The sequence below is a fragment of the Hordeum vulgare genome, chromosome 1H (genome assembly GCF_904849725.1).
Source record: "Hordeum vulgare subsp. vulgare chromosome 1H, MorexV3_pseudomolecules_assembly, whole genome shotgun sequence".
NCBI lineage: Eukaryota > Viridiplantae > Streptophyta > Magnoliopsida > Poales > Poaceae > Hordeum > Hordeum vulgare.
The window spans coordinates 391,526,954-391,543,764 of NC_058518.1; positions in this window are offsets into that span (position 1 = coordinate 391,526,954).

Below are 16,811 nucleotides of genomic sequence, written 5' to 3' on the forward strand. Positions count from 1 at the left end.
TGGTGTTTTGCTAACTCTGAGGTTGATCGCTTCTATGGCGGCAGTCCGCCCTTTCTTATACTGGCCCCGGTCATCTTCCCCCGAAAACACACGCAACAGGAAGGGTTACCACAACGGCAGTTTTGAACGGGGACATGACTGCGCCCTACCTTGACTGAAGTGGTATGCGCCTACAAAAGCTTCCCATCATGACGCACTTGTGGGCTTGGGGATTGACCTCCTTCTCGACGAGCCCCTGGTCCTGGTCTTCTTGCACCAAAGAGGAAAGCTTTAGGGATTGCTTTTGGAACTCGCGGTGGCCCAGCTCCCTTAGCACAAAAGAGGAAAGCCTCCTCATCGGCGACTGCTCGCACAACTCCTCGCACGACGTGGCACAACACCCCCCACGCGACAACGCTGGACGAGGCGGTTCCATCTAGTCACCCCTATTTATCCCGCCTTGTGAAGGCCTCGAGAGCGCCTCGGGAGGCGCCTTACCGATGGGGAATCATGCGGTTCCTCCCGCCGCTCGCCGCCACGCGCCTCATGAGGTGGGGGCATCCTCGCGAGGGCCTCATTCGTGAAGCCTAATCTCGTGCCATCCAGAGCCCACGCCGTGCATCATGTCTTCGACCGCAAGCGGATGGGCCTGGGTACCCCAGTCCCAAAGGATCGACAGTAGCACCCGGTCCCATGGCATGCATGACCCCACCAGTGGAAGGGGAAAACGGCGAGGGGCCCAACTGCGTGCGACCTAGGCACGACACGTGGCGCACAACGGGGCGCGAGATACTCCCACTTCCCCATGATATCTCGGCAACTGCCCAGGTCGACATAAAGCTTGCGCGCGGCACGAGGCTGCCATTTCCTTGCATCTGTCCTCATGTACCTTCCTTTTCATGCCAGAATGCCATCTCGCCATCGAACCCCTGTAGCCTTCATCGCCGCCGCACCATCATGGTGCCCCATGGCATGAGAAACAGAGCAACGACGACAGTGGACGAGCCACCGATGCTGGAACCCTCCCTGGGCAACTCCACGGTGCTCAACCTCGAAGGGTTCGATAAGATCCTTTCGGTGACTCCCGCTGCTACGAATGAGTGGGGGCCAACCAATATGTGACCAGCTTCGTGACCCCTCATCGATATTGATGCCACCACAATTGCCATCCATCTTCGAGCGCTCTTCTCTGGATTAGTACCCCCATTCTCAGACTTCTTCGACGTCGTGCTCTCGCATTACCAAATTCATGCGCTTCACTTCGAGCCGAAATCCGTCATCCTGCTCTCTACCTTTGCCTTCTTATGCGAGGCTTTAGTGGGCATAGCCCCCTCGGTGGCACTGATCCGCCACTTCTTCCGCATCCGGCTAACGGCGCCCAACCAATGCTCTGGGTGCGTGTCGCTCCTCGCGTGGGCGCGACAGCGGGTGGATGAATAGACATGGACCTCAGACCTGAAACCAAGGGCTTCAAGCGACAGTGTGTGTACGTAGATGCGGCGCCGTACAACCCCTGCTGTCGATTCAGTCATCTCCAACAATGCCAAGTTTGGATGGGACATGAGAGGCTCGATGACCCAAGGTTGCCGCGACTGATGATGAGACTCGCTGCCTTCACGACATTGAAGGTAACGGTGCATATGGTCGTGAGGGAGTTCCTCTAACAACGGATTTCTCCCCTCCGGCGCCATTCTCTCCTGATGGGGGCCTACACAGGTTAGGCTGACCCCATGCGGCTTCTCGCGTCTCGCGTGCCACCCGCCGTGCTGAGCAGGGTGATCAAAATCTTGACTGACTAAGAAGGTGGCGCACATCCCGAGAGGGCGCTTCCCATGTACAACTACATGAACACGTTGTCCTTCGTTGAGGGAATGCCCTACATTGATCAATGGAGGACGCTCCCAGCAGGCCGCGAGGGAAAACCGGACAACCCCCTCCTGGTGATCCCCGAGCCCAGGGGATTGAGGCGCTTGGAACTGCAACCAGAGCAGCAGGGGCCGCCTGCCCCTACAGGTTCACAAACAACCGGTCCTCACGCCTGCACACGCCAGCAGCTCCACCCCATTTGAGGGCAAAACTGCTTCTTCACGCACAGTGACCGGCACGGTGTGCCTCGGGACGACGGTCCCCGGGACGCTCGCCCTCGCGGAGGGTGCTTTGAGGGATCCCCGCACTTCCCTCGAGAGGGAGGCGGGGACCGGCTGCAAGAAGAAGGCCCAGCCACAAGGCAGCACCGGTGTGCTGCCTAAACCATTGAAGAAAGGAAGTGGACCGCCAAAGACGAGTAAGCCCCTCTCCTTCACCCTGCCAATTTCCTATTGGCTCGGGGTGTCTGACCCCTCTCTTCGCACATGTTTCCCTCAAGCAAGAAGGCTAGGGAGCCTCTGGGCCCGATGCCTCCTCCCTAGCCTTCTGCCAAGTCCAAGGAGCATGGGGAGGGTGCGTCCCGTCAAGATGTAGGAGAAGTGCCCGGGCAGGAGGCGTCTTCACCTTCGCCTGCTCGCAGCGTAGGGCACAGGATGACGGACGCACCCCCGGTCCTTGAAGGGGCTCTTCTAGAGGGGACGCATCGGCGAACCCTCTGGAGGCACCCCTCGAAGACCACCCCTGAGCCTCCAAAGCGCTTGTTGCCGAGGCGGTCGCCTAACCGATGGCAACAGAGGTTTTGGCCGCTACGGCTGCTGAGGCCAACGCTGTGGGTGGCTCCTAGAATCCCATCACCTTGGAGGGGGGCCAAGCCCACAGTGCTTGCCACCCCGCCCGCGAGGGGCAGAACGGGTGTCGGTCAGCCCTCAACCCTCGCCTGGCGACACCAGAGCCCCGGGGGCTCAGCGGCGAACGGAGGTACGAGGCCTGACCTATACTAGACTCTGGCACGCGTGGACTCCCGGACCCCAATCCGGAACGACCTTTCGTAGAATGTTGTGGAAGCTCTATGCAACTTAGGACGAAACTCCAGGGTGTTGAAGCGCATTTTATGGAGGAACGATGAGTTTGGCACACGGGAGCCAACAACTCGATGCCACCGTCAAGCTAGGTCGCCGCCGGCACGAAGCATCGCGCTCAAAGGCCGAAAAGGCTGCCGCTTTGTGGAGGAGGGGCGCTAGTGTGCTTTCTAGGAGGTTGCAGAAGCGGACTGCTATCGCGAAGTAATCGAGGCCCGCGAGCGGGAGCTTCATGCCTCGTGTGCCCTCGTGGAGCATCAACTCCATGAACGAAGGAGCGCCCTCTCCTCCTATAATGAAAGGCTAGCGGCACAAGAGGCAAACCTCCGGACCCTCGAACAGGAGATCGCCCTGACATCGACAGAGCAGAGCTTGGAGCGCGAACGACTGGAGATGTTGGACCGCGAGTTGGCCGCCGCCGCGGCATCTTATGCCCAACGCGTGGAAAAAGCGGATATGTCTCCAACATATCTATAATTTTTGATGGTATCATGCTATTATCTTGTCAAACTTTGGATGTTTTGTATGCCTTTCATATCTTTTTGGGGACTGACTTTTTAACTCAGTCCCAAGTGCCAGTTCCTGTTTTTTCCGTGTTTTTGACCCTTTTCAGGGGAGGATTTTAAACAGAGTCCAAACAGAACGAAACTTCGAAACATATTTTTTCCGAAACAGAAGACGATCGGGGAAATTGAGAACCAAGGCAGGGGGCCACCAGGGACCCCACAAGCCCCCTAGCCGCGACCAGGGGGGCCCGTGCCTCCCAGGCTTGTGGGCTCCCTGGGCCACCTCTGCCCTAGGTCTTTCGCCTATATATTCCCAAAAATTCCAGACAAAATCAGGAGATCATCGAAAGTACTTTTCCGCCGCCGCAAGCTTCTATCTCCGAAAGATCCCATCTGGAGCACATTCTGGTGCCCTGCCGGAGGGGGATTCGGATATGGAGGGCTTCTTCATCAACACCATGACCTCTCCGATGATGCGTGAGTAGTTCACCATAGACCTACGGGTCGATAGCTAGTAGCTAGATGGCTTATTTTCTCTCTTGGATCTTTAATACAAAGTTCTCCATGATCTTCATGGAGATCTATCCGATGTAATCTTCTTTTGTGGTGTGTTTGTCGAGATCCGATGAATTGTGGATTTATGATCAGATTATCTATGAATCTTATTTGAGTTTCTTCTCATCTCTTATATGCATGATTTCATATCCTTGTAATTCTCTTCGAGTTGTAGGTTTTGTTTGGCTAGCTTGATCTATGATTCTTGCAATGGGAGATGTGCTTGGTTTTGGGTTCATACCGTGCGGTGACCTCACCCAGTGACAGAAGGGGTAGCGAGGCACACATCGTGTTGTTGCCATCAAGGGTAAAAATATGGGGTTTTCATCATTGGTTTGAGATTATCCCTCTACATCATGTCATCTTGCTTAAGGCGTTACTCTGTTCGTCATGAACTCAATACACTAGATGCATGCTGGATAGCGATCGATGTGTGGAGGAGTAGTAGTAGATGCAGAAAGTATCGATCTACTTGTCTCGGACGTGATGCCTATATGTATGATCATTGCCTTAGATATCGTCATGACTTTGCGCGGTTCTATCAATTGCTCGACAGTAATTTGTTCACCCATCGTAATATTTGCTATTTTGAGAGAAGCCTCTAGTGAACACTATGGCCCCTAGGTCTACTTCACACCATATTTTCAGCCTTACTCTTTTACTTTGTTGCACTTTCCGCCTTCAGATCTTACTTTGCAATCAATCTTGAAGGGATTGACAACCCCTCTATAGCGTTGGGTGCAAGCTCTTTCGTGTTTGCACAGGTACTCTGGACTTGACGAGATTCTCCTACTGGATTGATACCTTGGTTCTCAAACTGAGGGAAATACTTACTGCTCTTGTGCTACATCACCCTTTCCTCTTCAAGGGAAAAACCAACGCAAGCAAGTTTCCGTCAACGTGTCAATTTCTGGCGCTATTGTTTGAGAAGTAGAAGAAGGATTTCTAGCGCCGTTGCCGGGGAGGATCAAGTCAAGAACTCATCCAAGTAAGTGTCGCAAACTCATCTCTTGCATTTACTTTTTTGCCTCTCGTTTTCCTCTTCCCCACTTCTGAAAAAAAATACAAAAATATTTGCCTTTTTCGTTTGCCTTTTTCGTTCGCCCTTTTCTATCGCTTGCTCTTTGTTCGCTTGTGTGCTTGCTTGCTTGCTGAAATCACCATGACTAAAAACACCAAACTTTGTGACTTCTCGAATACTAATAATAATGATTTTATTAGTACTCCGATTGCTCCCGCCACTAGTGCGGAGTCATACGAAATCAATGCTGCTTTGCTGAATCTTGTTATGAAAGAGCAATTCTCCGGCCTTCCTAGTGAAGATGCCGCATCCCATCTTAATACCTTCATTGAGCTTTGCGATATGCAAAAGAAGAAAGATGTGGATAATGATGTGATTAAATTGAAGCTTTTTTCCTTTCTCGTTGAGAGATCGAGCAAAAACTTGGTTTTCTTCTTTGCCCAGAAATAGTATTGATTCTTGGAATAAGTGCAAAGATGCTTACATATCCAAGTATTTTCCGTCGGCTAAGATTATCTCTCTCCGTAATGATATCATGAATTTTAAGCAACTTGATCATGAACATGTTGCACAATCTTGGGAGAGAATGAAATTGATGATTATAAATTGTCCCGCTCATGGCTTGAGTCTTTGGATGATTATATAAATCTTCTACGCTGGCTTGAATTTCGCTTCTAGAAATATCTTGGACTCCGCCTCAGGTGGAACGTTCATGGAAATCACGTTAGGAGAAGCCACAAAACTCCTAGACAATATCATGACGAACTACTCTCAGTGGCACACTGAAAGGTCACCTACTAGTAAGAAGGTACACGCTATAGAATAAATTAACTCGTTGAGTGCTAAGATGAATGAGTTAATGAATTTGGTTGCTAGTAGAAGTGCTCCTTTAGATCCTAGTGATATGCCCTTGTCTTCCTTGATTGAGCGTAGCAACACTAGCTTGGACATTAATTTTGTTGGTAGGAATAATTTTGGCAACAACAATGCTTTCAGAGGAAACTATGTTCCTAGGCCTTTTCCTAGTAACCCCTCTAATAACTTTGGCAACTCCTACAACAATACTCATGGAAATTACAATAGATTACCCTCTGATCTAGAGAGTAATATCAAAGAGTTTATCAACTCATAAAAGATTTTCAATGCGTCCATAGAGGAAAAACTACTCAAAATTGACGATTTGGCTAGGAGCGTTGATAGAATGTCTAGTGATATTGATGCTTTGAAAGTTAGACGTGATCCTCCCAAGATCAACATGGATGAAACTTTGAAAGTTGTGCGTGTTTCCATGAGTAGAGCAAAGAAAGAACCGCCCAAATTCGTGCTAGACATGAATGGCTTAAAAAGGAGTGTTCTCGTGATAAGAATCACGAAGATCTTAAAGTTCTTGGTGTGACTCCCATTGAATATTTGTTCTCTTGTGTCAAACCTAATGATGATGGGGCTGGATATGAATCCACTTTGGTTGAAAAATGCCCCAATGATTCGGATTCCATCTATCTTGATGCTAAAAGCATTGAAAGTGGAGTAGAAGATGTTAAAACTTTGAGTAGTAATGAAATTACCACCTTAGATTTCAAGGAATTCAATTATGATAGTTGCTCCTTGATTTAATGCATTTCCTTGATGCAATCCATGCTAAACTCTCCACACGCGTATAGCCAAAACAAGGCCTTTACCGATCATATCGTCGAAGCTATGATAAAATCTCTTGAAGAGAAACTTTAATTGGAAGTCTCTATCCCTGCAAAGCTTCATGATGAGTGGGAACCTACTATCAAAATCAAAATCAAAAACTATGAATGCAATGCTTTCTGTGATTTGGGTGCTAGTGTTTCCGCGATTCCAAAGTCTTTATGTGATGTTCTGGGTTTTAATGAGATTGAGGAGTGTTCTTTTAATTTGCATCTTGCGGATTCTACTGTCAAGAAACCCATGGGAAGGATCAATGATGTTCTTATTATTGCAAATAGGAACTATGTACCCGTGGATTTCATTGTTCTTGACATTGATTGCAATCCTACATGCCCTATTATTCTTGGTAGACCTTTCCTAAGGACTATCGGTGCTATCATCGATATGAAGGAAGGGAATATTAGATTTCAATTTCCTTTAAAGAAGGGCATGGAGCACTTTACTAGGAAGAAAATAAGATTTCCTTATGAATCCATGATGAGGGCTACTTATGGTTTGAGCACCAAAGACGACGATACGTGATTCTATCGCTTTATGCCTATCTAAGGGTGTTAAACAATAACGCTTGTTGGGAGGCAACCCAATGAATTTATCTTTTTATTTTTGTTTTGTTGCGTCCACACCATCATAATTCTGTTATGATAGTGTCTTTTGTGTTTCTTTTTGTGTTTGAGCCAAGCAACACCTTTATGACTAGTCTTGGTGATGGTTGCTTGATCCTGCTGGAAAAAGACAGAAACTTTTCGCTCACGAGATTATTTTTAATTTTTATTCAGAAAGAGCTTTTGAGTTGATTCTTTTTGCTGCTGGTTTATATGCATTTTGCAGGCAGTCGTAATTTTTAAGAATTTTGAGGTATCAGAAGTATACGAAGTATATAGATTGCTACAGACTGGTCTGTTTTTGACAGATTCTGTTTTTGTTGAGTTGGTTGCTTGCTTTGATGAAACTATGGATAGTATCGGGGGGTACTAGCCATGGAAAAGTGAGAATACAGTAATATAACACCAATATAAATAGAAATCAAGATTTCTATAGTACCTTAAGAGGTGGTAGTTTGTTTTCTTGTGCTAATGATATCACGAGTTTCTGTTTAAGTTTTGTGTTGTGAAGTTTCAAGTTTGGGGTGATGTTCTCATGGAAAAATAGATAAGGAGTGGAAAGAGCTCAAGCTTGGGGATGCCCAAGGCATCCCAAGAAAAATTCAAGGACACCAAAAAGCCTAAGCTTGGGGATGCCCCGGGAAGGCATCCCCTCTTTCGTCTTCAATCCATCGGTAACATTACTTGGAGCTATATTTTTATTCACCACATGATATGTGTTTTGCTTGGAGCGTCTTGTATCGTAGGAGTCTTTTCTTTTTGTTGTGTCACAATCATCCTTGCTGCACACCTTTTGAGAGAGACATGCACTCATCGTGATTTTGCTAGAATGCTCATCGTGCTTCACTTATATCTTTTGAGCTAGATAATTTTGCTCTATGTGCTTCACTTAGATCTTTTAGAGCACGGCGGTGCGTGATTTGGTAGTTGGCTTGTGCTATGAAAGTAGTCCCCAAAGGTGATAGGTACCCAAAGAGGATACAAAAACCACCATCTTCATGTGCATTGAGTAGAAAGAGAAGTTTTGATTCCTCTCAATTAGTTTTGATACGTGGATTTGGTAATATTAAGAGTTATGTTAGTAGGGTGTTGTGGATCTAGAAATACTTGTGTTGAAGTTAGTGATTCCCGTAGCATGCACGTATGGTGAACCGCTATGTTAGGAAGTCGGAGCATAATTGATCTATTGATTGTCATCCTTTGTGTTGCAGTCGGGATCGCGCGATGGTTAACACCTACCAACCCTTCCCCTAGGAGTATGCGTTTAGCACTTTGTTTCGATTACTAATAAAAACTTTCGCAACAAGTATGTGAGTTCTTCATGACTAATGTGAGTCCATGGTATAGATGCACTTTCACCTTCCACCATTGCTAGCCTCTCTAGTGCCGCACAATTTTCGCCGGTGCACAAACCCACCATATGCCTTCCTCAAAATAGCCACAATACCTACCTACTATGGCATTCTCATAGCCATTCCGAGATATATTGCCATGCAACTCCCACTGTTCCGTCTCATGACTTGTGCCGTCACTCTCATATTGCCATTGCATGATCGTAAGATAGCTAGCGAGATGTTTCAACGTCATACGCCAAGCTAGATCGTTGCACATCCCAGTACACTGCCAGAGGCATTTCCTATAGAGTCATCATCGTTCTGAGCTTTGAGCTGTGAGTAAATAAAAGTGTTATGATCATCATTATTAGAGCATTGTCCCACGTGAGGAAAAACAGATAGAGGCCAAAGAGCCCAAATAAAAAAAGAGAAAAAAGAGGCCCAAGAGCCCAAATAAAAAAAAGAGAAAAAGAGAGAAGGGACAATGCTACTATCTTTTTCCACACTAGTGCTTCATAATAGCAGCATATTCTTCATGATTGAGAGCCTCTCGTTTAGTCACCACCATATTCTAGTGGGAATCTTTATTATATAACTTGGCTTGTATATTCCAATGATGGGCTTCCTCAAAATTGCCCTAGGTCTTCGTGAGCAAGCAAGTTGGATGCACACCCATTAGTTCTCCTTTTGAGCTTTCACATACTTATAGCTCTAGTGCTTCCTTTGTATGGCAATCCCTACTCATTCACATTGATATCTATTAATGGGCATCTCCATAGCCCTTTGATACGCCGAGTTAATGTGACCATCTCCTCTTTTTTGTCTCACAACCACCACCACACTCTATTCCACATAGTGTTATATCCATGGCTCACGCTCATGTATTGCGTGATAGTTATAAAAAGTTTGAGAAAGTAGGAGTGCGAAAACAATTACTTGGCCAATACCGGGGTTGTGCATGATTTACAGTAGTTGTGTGAGGATGATGGAGCATAGGAAGACTATATGATTTTGTATGGATAACCTCCTTTGGCCTTGTTATTTTGGAAGTTCATGATTATGTTGCTAGTTTGCTTGAAGTATTATTGTTTTCGTGTCAATAGCATACTATTGTTTTGAATCTTACGGATCTGAACATTCATGTCACATGAAAGAAGTTACAAAGGACAACTATGCTAGGTAGCATTCCACATCAAAACTTCAATCTTTATCACTTCCCTACTCGAGGACGAGCAGGAGTTACGCTTGGGGATACTTGATACGTCTCGAACGTATCTATAATTTTTGATGGTTTCATGCTATTATCTTGTCAAACTTTGGATGTTTTGTATGCCTTTTATATCTTTTGTAAGACTAACTTATTAACTCAGTGCCAAGTGCCAGTTCCTGTTTTTCCATGTTTTTGACCCTTTTCAGGGGAGGATTTTAAACACAGTCCAAACAGGAGGAAACTTCCAAAAAGATTTTTTCTGAAACAGAAGACGATCGGGGAACTTGAGAACCAAGGAAGGGGGCCACCAGGGACCCCACAAGCCCCCTACCCGTGACCAGGGGGGCCCGCGCCTCCCAGGCTTGTGGGCTCCCTGGGCCACCTCTACCCTAGGTCTTTCGCCTATATATTCCTAAAAATTCCAGAAAAAATCAGGAGATCATCGAAAGTACTTTTCCGCCGCCGCAAGCTTCTGTCTCCGCAAGATCCCATCTCGGGCACGTTCTGGTGCCCTGCCGGAGGGGGGATTCGGATACGGAGGGCTTATTCATCAATACCATGACCTCTCCGATGATGCGTGAGTAGTTCAGCATAGACCTACGGGTCCATAGCTAGTAGCTAGATGGCTTCTTCTCTCTCTTGGATCTTCAATACAAAGTTCTCCATGATCTTCATGGAGATCTATCCGATGTAATCTTCTTTTGCGGTGTGTTTGTCGAGATCTGATGAATTGTGGATTTATGATGAGATTATCTATGAATTTTATTTGAGTTTCTTCTGATCTCTTATATGCATGATTTCATATCCTTGTAATTCTCTTCGAGTTGTGGGTTTTGTTTGACCAGCTTTATCTATGATTCTTGCAATGGGAGAAGTGCTTGGTTTTGGGTTCATACCGTGCGATGACCTCACCCAGTGACAGAAGGGGTAGCGAGGTACGCATCGTGTTGTTGCCATCAAGGGTAAAAAGATGGGGTTTGCATCATTGGTTTGAGATTATCCCTCTACATCATGTCATCTTGCTTAAGGCGTTACTCTGTTCGTCATGAACTCAATGCACTAGATGCATGTTGGATAGCGGTCGATGTGTGGAGTAATATTAATAGATGCAGAAAGTATCGGTCTACTTGTCTCGGACGTGATGCCTATATGTATGATCATTGCCTTAGATATCGTCATGACTTTGCGCGGTTCTATCAATTGCTCGACAGTAATTTGTTCACCCGCCGTAATATTTGCTATGTTGAGAGAAGCCTCTAGTGAACACTATGGCCCCCGGGTCTACTTCACACCATATTTTCAGCCTTACTCTTTTACTTCGTTGCACTTTCCGCCTTCAGATCTCACTTTGCAATCAATCTTGAAGGGGTTGAAAACCCCTTTATAGCGTTGGGTGCAAGCTCTTTTGTGTTTGCGCAGGTACTCTGGACTTGACGAGATTCTCCTACTGGATTGATACCTTGATTCTCAAACTAAGGGAAATACTTATTGCTCCTGTGCTGCATCACCCTTTCCTCTTCAAGGGAAAAACCAACGCAAGGAAGTCTCCGTCAACGTGTCAATTTCTGGCACTGTTGTTTGAGAAGTAGCAAAAGCCAATGCCAACGTGGCAGCCAAGGAGAAGAAGGTTCAAGAGGACGCTGATGCGTGGGTCGAGGAATCCCACAAGGCCCTCGCCAAGGACTACAGCAAGAAGCTAAAGATGCATGAGGACCGCTTCAAAACATGGTGCGGTGAGCTACATCGCGAGGTAGACGGCCTCGAGAAGGCGCTGTCCAAGGCGAAAGGGTGACGAGAAGCCATGTTGAAAACCCAAGCCACTACCAAGGCCGAATTGGAGTCCCTTCAGGAGTAGGTGGGCTGTGTCACGTTCGTCATGGAGTGGTCGTTGGACGGCATGAACCAGGCCCGCCGACAGTAGCAGACGCCCTCCAAGATGTTCCAAAGCCTCGAGCCACAGGCCCAGCACGCCCTGGGCACCATCTGCAAGGAGTCCATTTCCAGCCCCGTCGTGCCTCACGACGCCGGCTACCTCAACTTTGTGACCAAGGTCGTGGAGCGCCTTGAAGAGAGCGCCAAAAAGGTGGTCACTATGGTTGACGAAGAATGTCGCGACCTCCTTGGCCAGGCATTGATGCACGTCTTCCGTCACCTCCTCCGCCCTACCCTCATTTCAACTTCGAGGCTATGATGAACTTTGTTTCCGAGGAGCTCCGGGGTCTTGGCGGAAGCAGTGGAGGATCATGTGGACGCGCTGAGCTTATAGTTTGTTCCTAACAACCGTGAAGACCCTGAGGGTGCCGAGGAGCCTGAAGACGCTGATAGTGATGGGAGCGACGCGTCTCCCTAGATTACCTCTTGTCTTCCTCTTGGCTTTGTTGTAATGAATACATACGCTCTTTTAGGGCTTCCTTTGATACCCTCTTTTCGCTTACGCTTTCTTTCTTGTCGCGCGTTATCAAGGCGTACCTTATATGCGAGGCCCACCTCTCGATGGTAAGTTAGGTCGTGATGCCTCAAGGAGGATCAGGAGGCATGGGCTCCCGAGGTGAATGACTCATAAGCCGCTCTTAGGCAGAAAAAACAGTTTGCATACCCACGAGGTTCTGCCTTGGGGGAACATCGCGCCTACGCATGTCGCTCATGCGTGTCACGTGAGGAGACTAGCCACCAAGGCCTTGGTGAGGTGGTACCGCACAGGAATGAGACTGCGACCTATAGCTAAGGCCTTCGGGGCAGGCACGGGCGCCCAGCCCCCCTCTCGCATGATGCTCAAGAGGGATACGCCGGGGTGTGGGGCAGCTCGCAAAATAAACCAATGATATGCAACAAGACCCAAAATCCAAAGCTTTCATTTTGAAGATACAAGAGATTGTTTACACACAAAAAGAGTTGCGACCTCGTTGGTTGTTTCGCCAGCATGGGGCATGGGGATTCCACTTGGGCATGGGCATAGTTGCGATTCAATTGATTTCCACCAGCGCGGAGCATGGGGCTTCCACTTGGGCATGGGCATGGTTGCGGTTCAACCATTTTCTGCAAGCGCACAACATGGGGCTTCCACTTGGGCGTAGGCGGGAGTCCTCCCGAACCCAAGAGGTGGTGTATTGGGAGGCTCTGGGGCGTGTACAATCCCACCTCATCCTTACATGAGAGGGCCACGGGTAGAACTTGCAGAGATGTTGGATGTTCCAAGCATTCGGCATGGGTGCCCCACTCTCCGTCTCCAGGCGTATTGCGCCGGGCCTGGAGACATGGGCGACCCTAAAGGTACCCTCCCACATGGAACAGAGTTTGTGAAGGCCCTTGACACGTCTCCATCGTATCTACTTTTCCAAACTCTTTTGCCCTTGTTTTGGACTCTAATTTGCATGATTTAGATGGAACTAACCCGGACTAACATTGTTTTCAGCAGAATTGCCATGGTGTTGTTTTTGCGCAGAAATAAAAGTTCTCGGAATGACCTGGAAATTTACGGGGATTTTTTGTGGAATATATAAAAAATACCGGTGCAAGAATCAACCGGAGGGGTGGAGCTTGGAGCCCACAAGCCCACCAGGCGCGGGCCCCCGTTGCCGCGCCTAGCAGGCTTGTGGGGCCCACGTTGCTCCACAGCCTCCAATTCCAGCTCTATTTAGTCCCTTCCGTCCAGAAAAATATCAAGGGCAAGAGTTCATCGCATTTTACGATACGGAGGCGCCGCCACCTCCTGTTCTTCCTCTGGAGGGCAGGTCTGGAGTCCGTTCTGGGCTCCGGAGAGGGGAGATCGTCGCCATCGACATCACCAACCTTCCTTCATCGCCAATTCCATGATGCTCTTCACCGTTCATGAGTAATCTCATCATAGGCTTGCTGGGCGGTGATGGGTTGAATGAGATCTATCATGTAATCGAGTTAGTTTTGACGGGGATTGATCCCTAGTATCCACTATGTTCTGAGATTGATGTTGCTACTACTTTGCTATGCTTAATGCTTGTCACTAGGGCCCAAGTTCCATGATTTCAGATCTGAACCTATTATGTTCTCGTCAATATATGTGTGTTCTTGATCCTATCTTGCAAGTTGTAGTCACCTACTATGTGTTATGACCCGGCAACCCCGGAGTGACAATAGCCGGAACCACTCCCGGAGATTACCATAGTATGAGGAGTTCATGTATTCACTAAGTGCTAATGCTTTGTTCCGGTTCTCTATTAAAAGGAGAACCTTAATATCCCGTAGTTTCCATTAGGACCCCGCTGCCACGGGAGGGATGGACAATAGATGTCATGCAAGTTCTTTTCCCTAAGCACGTATGACTACATACGGAATACATGCCTACATTACATTGACGAACTGGAGCTAGTTACATATCTCTCCCTGTTATAACTGTTGCATGATGAATACCATCCGACATAATCATCCATCACCGATCCAATGCATACGAGTTTTTCCTACTGGTCCTTGCTGCGTTACTTTGCCGCTATTGTTGTTGGTGTTGCTACTGTTACTCTGTCGCTATTGCTGTCACTGCTATCACTGCTGCTACTGGTTACTGTTGCTACTGTTGCTATCACACTACCTTGCTACTGATACCTTTCTGCAGATACTAAGTCTTTCAGGTGTGGTTGAATTGACAACTCAACTGCTAATACTTGAGAATATTCTTTGGTTTCCCCTTGTGTCGAATCAACAAATTTGGGTTGAATACTCTACCCTCAAAAACTGTTGTGATCCCCTATACTTGTGGGTTATCAATACCTTTTTCTCGCGCCGTTGCCGGAGAAGCATAGCTCTATTCTCTGAGTCACTTGGTATTTACGTCTGCTGATCACTATGAGGAATCTAAAAGATCCAAGAACTAAAGTCGTTCCCTCAACTACGAGGACAGGTAAGGAACTGCCATCTAGCTCTGCACTTCATTCACCTTCACTTATGAGTAAGTTTGCGACACCACCTCCTGCTAGAAATTTTGATGTGTCGCCTGTGCTTGATGATGCTACTTCTGTTGTCCATGATGCTTGTGATGATGCTATGCTTGATACTGCTTTGCCACTAGGTGCATTCCTTGATGCAAAAATTGCTAGAGTTGTTGCTAGATGTGATGATACTTCTGAAACTGCTGAGATTATTGAAGTAGAACCTGCTATTTCGCCTGTTAGAACTAGCTCTCCTAGATATGAATTGCCTGATATGCCTGAGGGTTATGTTATGGAGGGAGAGATAGCTGAGGACTTTCTTGCTTGTAAAGATAGCTATGATGTTGAGAAATTACTGCGTAAGTGGAAAGAAAAATCTTTGAACGCTAGGATGAAATACGACCCAAAGTTTGGTACTTCGCCTATCTTTGTAACCGATAAGGATTATGAATTCTCTGTTGACCCTGAGTTAATCACTCTGGTCGAATCTGATCCTTTTCACGGTTATGAGTCTGAAATGGTTGTAGCCCATCTTACCAAACTGCATGATATAGCCACCCTATTCACGAGTGAGGAAAAGATCCGCCACTACTATATCCTTAAGGTGTTTCCTTTCTCGCTAAAGTATGATGCTAAGACTTGGTTCACCTCTCTTGCTCCTGGTTGTGTGCGTACTCCCCAGGAGGTGATCTACTACTTCTCTGAAAAATATTTCCCTACCCATAAGAAGCAAGCTGCCTTGCGGGAAATATACAACTTTACGCAAGTTGAAGATGAGAGTCTCCCATAAGCTTGGGGGAGGCTTGCCCAGCTGCTGAATGCTTTGCCTGATCACCCTTTTGAGAAGAACGAAATACTTGATATCTTCTATAATGGACTAACCGATGCTTCTAGAGACCACCTAGATAGTTGTGTCGGTTGTGTTTTTAGGGAACGAACCGTAGAACAAGATGAGATACTATTGAATAATATCTTGCGCAATGAAAATGCTTGGACTATTCCTGAACCACCTCCGAAGCCAACTCCTAAGAAAAGAGGTATTATATTCCTCAGTCCTGGAGATATGCAAGAAGCTAAGAAATCTATGAGAGAGAAAGGCATTAAATCTGAAGATGTCAAAAATCTACCACCTATCAAAGAGACCTATGGTCTTGATAACCCGATACAGGTAGTAGAGGTAAATTCTCTTCGTAGATTTAATGAGAGTGATATTCCTTTTGATAAACCTGCTAGCTTATGCCTAGATGAATTTGATAACTTTGTTGTCAAACAACATAGTTTCAATGATTATGTTAGCAGACAATTGGAACAGAATGCTTGTATGCTTAGTCATTTAAGTGCTTGTGTGGACAGAAATGTCAATGATATTAAGCTCTTGAGTAAACATGCCTCTATGGTTACTACTCAGGTAGAACAAGCACTTAAGGCTCAAAATGACTTGCTCAATGAGTTGAATGACAATTATGTTATAGTCGTCACTAGAGGCGGTAGAATGACCCATGAACCTTTGTATCCTGAGGGCCATCCTAAGAGAATTGAACAAGATTCTCAAGGAGTTAGCACTGATGCACCTAGTCATCCTAGGAAGAAAAAGAAAGATGATAGGAACTTGCACGCTAGCAACCCTGTTGCTGTTAAACGTAAGAGTCCAAACGATGTCTCTGTTTCTGATGCTGAAACACAATCTGGTGATGAACATGAGCCTAACGATAATATCGATAGTGATGTTCATGTTGATGCTCAACCTAGCAATGATAAGGATGTGGAGATTGAACCAGATGATCTTGATAACCCATAGCCTAAGAATAAGAGATACGATAAGAATGACTTCGCTGCTAGGAAGCATGGTAAAGAAAGGGAACCATGGGTTCAGAAACCCATGCCCTTTCCTCCCAAACCATCCAAGAAAAAGGATGATGAGGATTTTGAGCGATTTCTTGAAATGATTAGACCTGTCTTTCTGCAAATGCGTTTGACAGATATGCTCAAAATGTCTTTGTTGCTAAGTACATGAAGGATATTGTGACTAATAAGAAGAGGATACCTGAGGTTGAGATTTCCACCAT